Genomic DNA, 9,396 nt, shown 5'->3' on the forward strand with positions numbered 1-9,396 from the left:
ATGGGCTGCAGTGACAGCAGAACAATGTCAGAAGCTGTTTGAGAGGATGCCAAGACGCATGGCTACAGTCACTGAAAACAATGGTTATGCTATCAAGTACTAACTCCTGTGTGTATCATGTGACTAACAGACAGAAAAGAACACATGGAATGCCTAAAAGCAGATCATCAGATATTAAACTCTTATGAGCTATTTTTGTTGTTATCATTATATTTGTCCAAACAAATGTACCTTTAGTTGTACCAAGCATTAAAATAAACAAGAAGTTGAAGAAAACGAGGGTGGTCTAATAATCAATGTTAGGTGAGAGCCAGTGAACCTGTCAGAAAGGAGTTGGGAAAGGGGTTTCTGAAGCTGTTCAACCATCCAACAAGTGCATCTGATGTTGAGTATACTGGCAGCATTGATGTGGGTCTGGGTCCCACATCTACTCTACTTATATTTGGTGTCAAGGATGTTAAGCTGGTATTATCAGATAACAAGGAAACAGGAATGAAGGGCATCGGTCACACATTCCTAATGTTATTTACTTGCTTTCCTAATATTTTTTGTCTTCATGCAAAACCATTGTTTTATAAAGCAGCACTTCAACATAGCAAGAACCTTTAGCTCTGAAGAAGTATGCATTCAAGTCTATGAACTGCTGTTTCTGGGGTCATCAATTCTCAGACACTGCTCTGTAACTTAAGCGGAATATTTTTTTATTGCTCACACTTACCTTTGTCTACACCAAGAAGATACAACACATCTCTAAGCAAATGACGAGCTTCCTTTGGTAAATGGTGGAACGGTGGTACTACTGTCGCCTCACAGCTAGAAGGTCCCGGGTTCAATTCCCACTGTGGGTGCAGGGGGCGTGTCCTCCACCATGCCTTCGGTGCCTGCTGCTCGAGGAAAAAAGGGGGCCTTTCTGTGTGGAGTGTGCATGTTCTCCCTGTGTTCACCTGAGGGATCCTCCATAAAATGAAACCCCCCTCTAAAAACATGCATGAAGATCAACACCTGACCAATGGTGACAACGAAGAAAACCGGGTCCCCAGGCGCCAGTTGGATGGTAGCCCACCGCTCCTGGTCTGCCGTGGAGGAAGGACTTACCAGGATGGGTTAAAGGCGGAGGAAAAACTTCACCAGTGCATTGCGTGTGTGTGCATGTGTTGAGTGACAAATAAAGGGGATTGTCCCTCTGATTCTTCTTCTTCTTCTAATTTGCTCCCGATGGACAGGCCAGGACCCTGCATAGTAGCTTGCTCCCATCATTGTGTGTTTCTGTGAATGAGTAAATGAGAGGCAAAATTGTAAAGCCCTTTGGATAAAAGCACTATACAAATATGCCTCAGCCTGCTTGGCAAAGTTGTCCTCTTTCACAGTCCTGTTCCCTTGGCTTTTGTTTACATTGAGCATTATCTCTGGCCAGTAACAATGAATATGTAGTTTGCAGCCCTTATCCAGTGTCCTTGTTATATTATTCATAGACTGAGAACTTGTATAAAAACAGATTCATCATCAAAAAAAAAAAAAAAAAAAAAACTTTTTGGAGGATTGTGAGATGCCCTTTGTGCAGGTGCACAGGTGTGCTGGTAAGTTTTAATAAGTAGAGAATCTGTGAAATTCAAAGATTTACAGCAAAAAATTTGTGCAGTTTCAGACAGACTGGTAAAAGATCAACATCTTGCTGTATACATTGAATGATCTAAGCCTCCTCAGGAAATAGAGTCTACTCATCCCCAGCATTAAGAGGAGGAAAAATGCATTGCTAACAGCATTGCTGTTAGTTTTCCAGTTCAGTCTGTTGTCAAGGTGCTCTCCGAGGTTTTTGTAATTCTTCACCACTGTGACATTCTCCATCAGAATACACAGTGATTGTGTGGTCATCCTGTTCCTTCTGAAATCAATAACCATCTCCTTGGTCTTGGCCACGTTAAGCAGCATGTGATTTCTAGTAGACCATTCCACAAAATTGTCCACCACTGCTCTGTATTCCTCCTTTCGTCCATCCTGTATACACCCCAACACCATTGAGTCATCCGAAAACTTCTGTAGGTGGCACCATGAAGAGTTGTACTGAAAGTCTGAGGTGTACAAGGTGAAGAGAAAGGGAGACAGAACAGTCCCCTGTGGTGCTCCTGTACTACTTTCCACAGTCTCAGACAGAATGTTGCCCAGGTGGACAAACTGCGGCCTGTCTGTCAGGTAGTCAGTAATCAGGTCCATAATCAGTAATCAGGTAGTTGGTAAGTGTCAGGGTTTGGAAACAAGCCAGAACTGCTCTGCTCTGTTCCTCTGCCAGCTACACATTTGGTCATAAGGCATAGCTTTAATTTCATAAATCTTGTGCTTGAAGGGGATTTCAGAAAATGTCTACCAATTTTGTTGGTCCTTTTGAGGTTGAGTCCATTATTAACCCTTATACGGTTCTCCTTAAGCTCCCTGCCTTGCTTTGCATTCACTCCATCTTTCATGTCTTTCAAGTGATGGTATAGCTCAATCCATGATTCATTATACTGAGACACAGCAGTGTAGGGAGCAGACTTTGCCTCCAATGACTTTTAATGCATGTATTTGTGACCAGCCATGAGAAAACCAGCAACAAGTCTCCCAGGGACATTTTGGGTTATTTACCTATTCTGAAAGTGTCGTTTGTAAGCTTTCCAACGATGTCTAACACATGGAAATCTAAAAATACTTGAAGAAGATGTGGCATTTGAATGTAGGCACTCTGCAAACTAGCTTAGTGAGAAATCCAGTCTGAAAGATTCTCACCTAGGGGAGCCAGGTAACACAGTGCTGCTCATTGCATCTCATTTACATAGTCCAACCCCATACTGGTCTAGCTATCAGTGACATCTGGTATCTGTTAGCCCACAGGACAGAAACTATTGTAGTAGTTTGAACAATAGTTATCAAATGGAAATTGAAATTCTTTTGCTACAAAAAGCCCCTGAATAAAAATGAAAAACAAGAAAGGTAATAGACTTAAGAGTTAGAAGGAGCAAATGTAGATACATATTTCTAATATTAAATAAAATGAAATAAATTCTGTCACTATGTGGTGCAGTGGGATGGATCAGTCTGTTGCTGAATGAGCTGAACGAGTCAAGTCAAGTCAACTCTATTGTCAATGCTGCTATATGTACAGGACATTAACGGAGGCCAGCACTTGATGATCATAAACTCCACAAGGGGTGAACAGTGTCTACAAATCACCACAGTGTCTTGACACCAAGCAGCCCTGATATAAACACAGACCCCGCCGTCGCAGGTCTAACCTCCTTCAATGAGGGCTCCGTCTGCTCGGTAGCATGTTAGCCGGTCCAACTGGGTGGCGGAGTCCGATATGCTGTTATTGAGCCATGTTTCCATAAAAACGAAAACACAGCACTCTCTCACAGTCTGCTGGGTTGATCTCAGAAGGTGTATATAGTCCAGTTTGTTGTCCAAGGAGCTTACATTGGCGAGTGCGATAGATGGTATAGCCGGCTTTTGTGGATTCGCTGCTAGCCTAGCCCAGATACCCCTGCGCTTTTCCCGCCTCCGCTTCCCCACGCACCGCCTTCGGTGCTTCCACTGCGGGTGCGCTGCAGTAGTGGGGGTCAGTGTAGAAATGGGCAAAAAAACTGCAAAAAACTGAAAATCACTTATTTTTTTAAAAAAAATCGATTTTTCTTTGTCTACACAACTTGTGCTGGGCCAACTTGTTGCTGGTTGTCTTGTGGCGGGTCACATTTGTGTGTTACTGACTGCTTAACCAACTTGCCATTCCTGCAGGTAACAGTAGCTATCCCCTGAAGCGCTGGCTCCTGACCCCATTCCGCAACCCACAGAGCGCAGAGGAAAGGCAATACAGCAACATCACAGTCAGGCACCTTCCACCATGGAGTGTGCCAGCCGGTGTGACAGGCAGTTGATGATCCCAATTGCAGTAGAGCCGGGGAAGACTGTCAACCGGAAGCTACAGAGAGGCTACAGCTGGAGCAAATCAAACCCCGGAGAAGAAATTAGCCCTTTAAGTTCACCCAGCAGGTGATATGATCTTTCAATCAGCTGCTTCAGGAGACGCTGGATCACAGCGACTGGCCGACAGAGGCTTCGGGCTGAAGACGGAGGCACAGGGCACGTCAGGATTCCTCCAACAGCATGGCCTCCTACTCTACCTTGTGGTCCCGGGATAATGAACCGGTGATCTCCTGGTCCAACTCCTCGCTAACAGCAGTCTCTGAATTCCTATGAGTGTGGTGTCTTGACATGGAGGGCTGCTCTGGGTGGTCTCGGTAGAAAAGTCTGATGAGTTCAGGGTCTCTCCTCTGGGCCATACCCCTCCTAATCAACCAGGTACTGTATACCCTGACCCCGATGGCGGAGGGGATGAGTCATCTTATGGTGTAGGCTGGCTCTCCTGCAGGGGCTTAATTTTTAATACATGAAATGTGGGGTTGGTCTTCATGGATCAGGGCGGGTTCAACCTCACTGCTGCCAGGTTGATGGTTCTGGAGATGCTGAAGGGGCCGACCGGGGCGAGGGGGAGGTCCTGTTTGGATAACCAGACTCTTGACCCAGCTGGTACTGGAGTGCTGGGGATCAGCACTGATTGGCCCAGGTGGAATAGTGTTGGGTGGAGCAAAGGAGGAATAGACAGGCTTAGGTCCATGTGTGTATACATTGATGGATGAAGGCTTGTGCAGAGAAACAGGATCCCTCCTGCTCCTGTGAGGGGAAGAGAGGAGGCTAGAAAGAGGTGGAAGATGTGATGAAAAATGGGTTCCACCATTTCCTTGGCAGAGAGGGACAAAGTGAGCCATTTTACTAAATCTATTCACCAATGTCAACACCACAGTGTTACCTCAAAAGGGGGGAACGCTGGTAACAAAGTCCATGGAGATGTGTAACCAGAGGTGCCATGTAACAGGAAGCGGGTGAGTCTAGTGGAGGCCTGGTGTGAGGGTTTGTTCTGGCTGTATACCTGGCAGGCTCTCACGAACCCCTTGATGTCCTCCTCAAGCATCAACCACCAGAAGCGCTGGTGAATAGCGTCACAGGTCCTCTGGATACCTGGGTGACATGACAGCTGAGAGGTGTCTGACCACTGGAATACATCCGATCCTCAGCACAGGGGGAACTTACAACCAGTCAGGGAGACAGGTACTGGGGCCCAGCTGGTTCTCTGTGGTGGCCTTTACTCTATCCTCTATTCCCCATATGACCAGCGCGATGAGACAGGCTGCTGGGAGTTCTGGCGTCATCTCTTCCCCCCAAGTGCAGCCTGGAGAGGGCATCGGGCTTGATGTTGCGGGAGCCGGACGATAGGGACCACCCGGCTTTCCTGGAGTTCAGTATCTGTGCTGTGTGGATGTACTCCAGGTTCTTATGGTCTGTCCATTATTGAAAGGAAACCTTAGTGCCTTCCAGCCAGTGTCTTCACTCCTTAAGCACCAACTTCACTGCCATCAATTCTCGGTTCCCAAAGTTGTAATTTCTTTCTGCTGGGGAGAGCAGCCACAAGAAGAGGATGCAGGGGTGGAGCTTCTGGTCCTTGGCTGACCTCTGTGACAGGACAGCACCCACCCCCACATCAGAGGCGTCTACTTCGACCACAAACTGGCAATCAGGTTCAGGGATGGTGAGGATAGGGGCAGACATGAAACTGGATGTGAAGACTTGGAAGGTTCAGTTGGCTTCTGATGACCACTGCAATGCGATCTTGGAGGAGGTCACGGCTGGGGCAGTGATGGTGCTGTCGTTTCAATTGAAGGGACGATAGAAATTGGCGGATCCCAAGATTCTCCAGAGCTCCTTCCGGTTATTGGGCACTGGCCAGGAGGTGACAACAGAGACCTTAGCCGGGTACATCTGGATGTTGCTGGGCAAGATGATGTATCCTAAGAAGGAGACTGAGGGGGCATGGAATTCACACTTCTCCCCCTTAACATAGAGAGAGTTCTCCAGTAACCACTGCAGCACCATCTGCACATGGAGAACATGCTCAGTCAGGGTCCTGGAGAAGATCAGAATGTTATCTAAGTAGATGGTAAGCTTCAGCTGGGTGTGACCCTGGGCTTTTGAAAGGTTGATAGTGATACCTGGATGCAGAAGATGGCACCACCCAACAAAAGTCTGCCACAGACTTTGTCAGGTCATGTTCTGTATTGCAAAACATAGGGTGATGTACTCGCCCAACCCCCTTCAATTTGTCCAATGGCCCTGACCCTCATCCATCAGCCAATTGCTACTGCTCTGCAACTGCACGTGGATGTCATGCATGATCTGTGAAATAATGGGTAAGCTACCCTGCATGATACAACATTTTTGTTTTTCCATGAGTTCTTCAAGAGTGGAATACATTTCAGACAAAACTGTGGTTATTTCTCTAAATTCTACCAGTGATGTTGTCAGTTGTTACAAATGTATCCATTCTTGTGTTATGACTCACTCTAGAGAAACTGGACCCAAATGCTGTACTTAAACAATGATTTAATAAATGTTCAGAATGTACAACAGAAGAGTTCAGATGATCCAACACTATTGCTGGACTAGGTATGAACCCGAGGCACAAAAAAAGACAGGAGTAAGAATTGCAGACAAAAGGGCGCACAAAAGCATGAATTGGAGTCTCAGTTGTTACCACATATATTAATGCTTGAATTTGATGAATACCAAGTGCAGAACCATTGTTTAAATACTGTGGTTGCAGATGGGTTGATTGTATGATTAGTAATCACAGGCGGGGAGCGAGAGACATATCCCCCTCAAAAGCCTCAAAAGGGAAGACACCTGTGGCAGAACTAGTGAGGGAATTGTGTACATTCTCAATCCAGGGGAGATGGATGGACCATGAAGGGGATTAGAGGCTGTGACACTTCTGAATGTGGATTTCAGGCCCTGAGTGGGCCTCTCCGTCTGGCTGTTGCTTTGTCAGGTGGAAGTCAGAGGAGAGAATAACTGATGCCCCAAAACCTGACAGAACTCCTTCCAAACCTGAGACATGAACTGATGGCCTCTGCCTGAAACTACCATGGAGACACAAAACATGGCAAACCAAGTGATCAGCCGTCTTTTTGGCAGAAGGGAGTTTGGGTAAAGCGACAAAATGGTTGACAATAGTGAGAATGACTGTGTTGCCTTGGGATGGAGGCAAAACCATGATGAAGTTTGAAGTGGTATGTGACCATAGGCAGCCAGCAACAGGCAGAGGGCTCAGAAGTCCCGCTGGAGCCTGGTGAGATGATTTTCCCTGGGCAGAGACAGAGCAAGCAAAGACGCACAGACCCACAGGGGGCAGCCTCCATCCTAGGCCACCAGAAATGTCAGCCTGAGGGTGCAGTTGATTCCAGGGTGACAGGCAAAATGGGACATGTGGACTCACTGCAGAACCTGGAAACGGACTCAGGAACAAACAAATGGTTAGAGGGCTATTAGCTGGACCAGGCTGAAGCCGCTGGGCTTCCCTGACAATGGGCTCCATCTCCCAGGTTACTGCAGCCACCACACAGGATGCGGGGATGATGGTGACAGGGTTTGCACTGGTCTTGTCAGCATTGTACTGTCATTAGGCCTGACATTTCTGGACCCAGGATGGTGGGTGAAGGTGAAGTTGAGCCAACTGAAGAACATAGTCTCTTTGCTAATTTTATGGAGGAGAAGTTCTTGTGGTCTGTCCAGATCAGGCCAGTGACATCCCTCCTCCAAAACCATCTTTACAGCCAGGAGCTCCCATATAGTAATTACACTCAGCAGGGGTTAATTTCTGAAAAAATAAGGTACAGGGGTGTGGCCTCTTTTCTGGATCATAATGTGACTATTCACAGATTGTATCCAGTCATTGTCATTGTTGTCCTAGCAGTTTTCCTTGATGACACAGGGCTTACTTAAGGTTCTTAATTTCTATGTCTGACACAGCTGGGTCTATACTGGTCGAATTGTTCTGTTATGATTTGCTCTAGAGACACTGGATGCAAATGCTGAAATCAGATATAGAGGCAGGTAAGAGTTAAATAATGATTTATTAAATGTTCAAAATGTACAACAGAGGAGTCCAGATGATCTTGCACTATTGTAGGTGAATGCGCTGAGAGCGAACAAGCAGATAATGAGTCCAAATCCAGATTACTCACAACAGACAAACTTGCAGGGTGCAGCTGGAGCAGTCTGTGGGTATGACCCTGAGGCATGTAAAAAGACAGGAGTCAGACTTGCAGGCAAGCAGACAAAAGCACACACAAAAATACAAAAGCATGAAGGGGACTCTCAGTTGTTGCCACCTGGATTAACAGACAATTTGAGGAATTCTAGGTGCAGGACTGGTGTTCAAATACTGTGGCTGCAGGTGGGTGATTGTATGATCAGGAGAGGAGGAGGTGTGGCAAGCAGAGGGGGCAGACCTGCCAGCCACACCCTACCAGTTGTATGCAAATAAACACACACACAAACACACACACACACACACACACACACACACACACACACACACACACACACACACACACACACACACACACACACAATTACAGACAGGGAGAGACAGACAGGAGACACAGAGGAAGGGGAACATAATACAAAAGGAAAAGGAGGGAGGAGAACTGCAATCCCAACATCACGCCTGTAACACGGCATCATTCAGGATGCAGCACTGGTGCCGACATGTGGCACAGGATGCACTCGGGATGCTAGGATGTGACACTCAGTCATCTTCTGCCATCTCCTCATCTCCAATCGCATACTGAGTGATAACCATGATCAAAAAGTGAATACATATCCCTTTATTAAAAAGTTGATAACTTCTAAAATCTTACAAAGTTTTCAGTGCCTTTTAACATGAAAACAAATGTGAAATCTTGATTAGGTTTGGTGCACTATACACAAAGAATTGGGTTGTTTACCTGGTTCACCTATGGTCTCATCTTTAGCCATGTCTGTGTCACCCTGACTCTCTGTTACCACACTGGCAACTGATGCTTCCCAGGCAATTAATGCCACCCCTTAATCAACGGGCGAGAGCTTCGGTGTTCCCGTGCTCCCACCTGTGGCACTTATAATTTGCCTGTGCAGAGTGATGCATTAACTTCAACGTCGGAATACTCCTTCACCTCCGACATGTTTCAGCTGTCAGAGCTGGCAGCATTGACAGCAGCTACAACATGTTGCCACTCAACAAATTCCCTTTGTTCATAATGCCAGGGCTATGGCGTCTCAATTTCACAGTCTGAGAAATTTCTCTTCTTAGTATTCTGACATTTTTTGCATGGACATAGCCTACATTGGGATTATCAATGACCTTTATATGAACGTCAATATTAAGGATATTTTTTAACAATTAATAGGTAATTATGGGGGTGAACTAGGTGGTGTGTTGGGCTTGTGGATGTTCCGCCAATTCAAAGTTGGTTTTGGATTTATAAAAGGAAA

General features: G+C 46.2%; 1 protein-coding gene across 1 annotated transcript in view; it reads right to left on the reverse strand.

Annotated features, from left to right (window-relative positions):
* adgra1a (adhesion G protein-coupled receptor A1a) overlaps nt 1-9,396 on the reverse strand; it is a 339,338-nt gene that overhangs the window by 280,303 nt on the left and 49,639 nt on the right. The gene's annotated exons all lie outside the window — the stretch shown is intronic.

This window comes from Chaetodon trifascialis, chromosome 21 (genome assembly GCF_039877785.1).
Source record: "Chaetodon trifascialis isolate fChaTrf1 chromosome 21, fChaTrf1.hap1, whole genome shotgun sequence".
NCBI lineage: Eukaryota > Metazoa > Chordata > Actinopteri > Chaetodontiformes > Chaetodontidae > Chaetodon > Chaetodon trifascialis.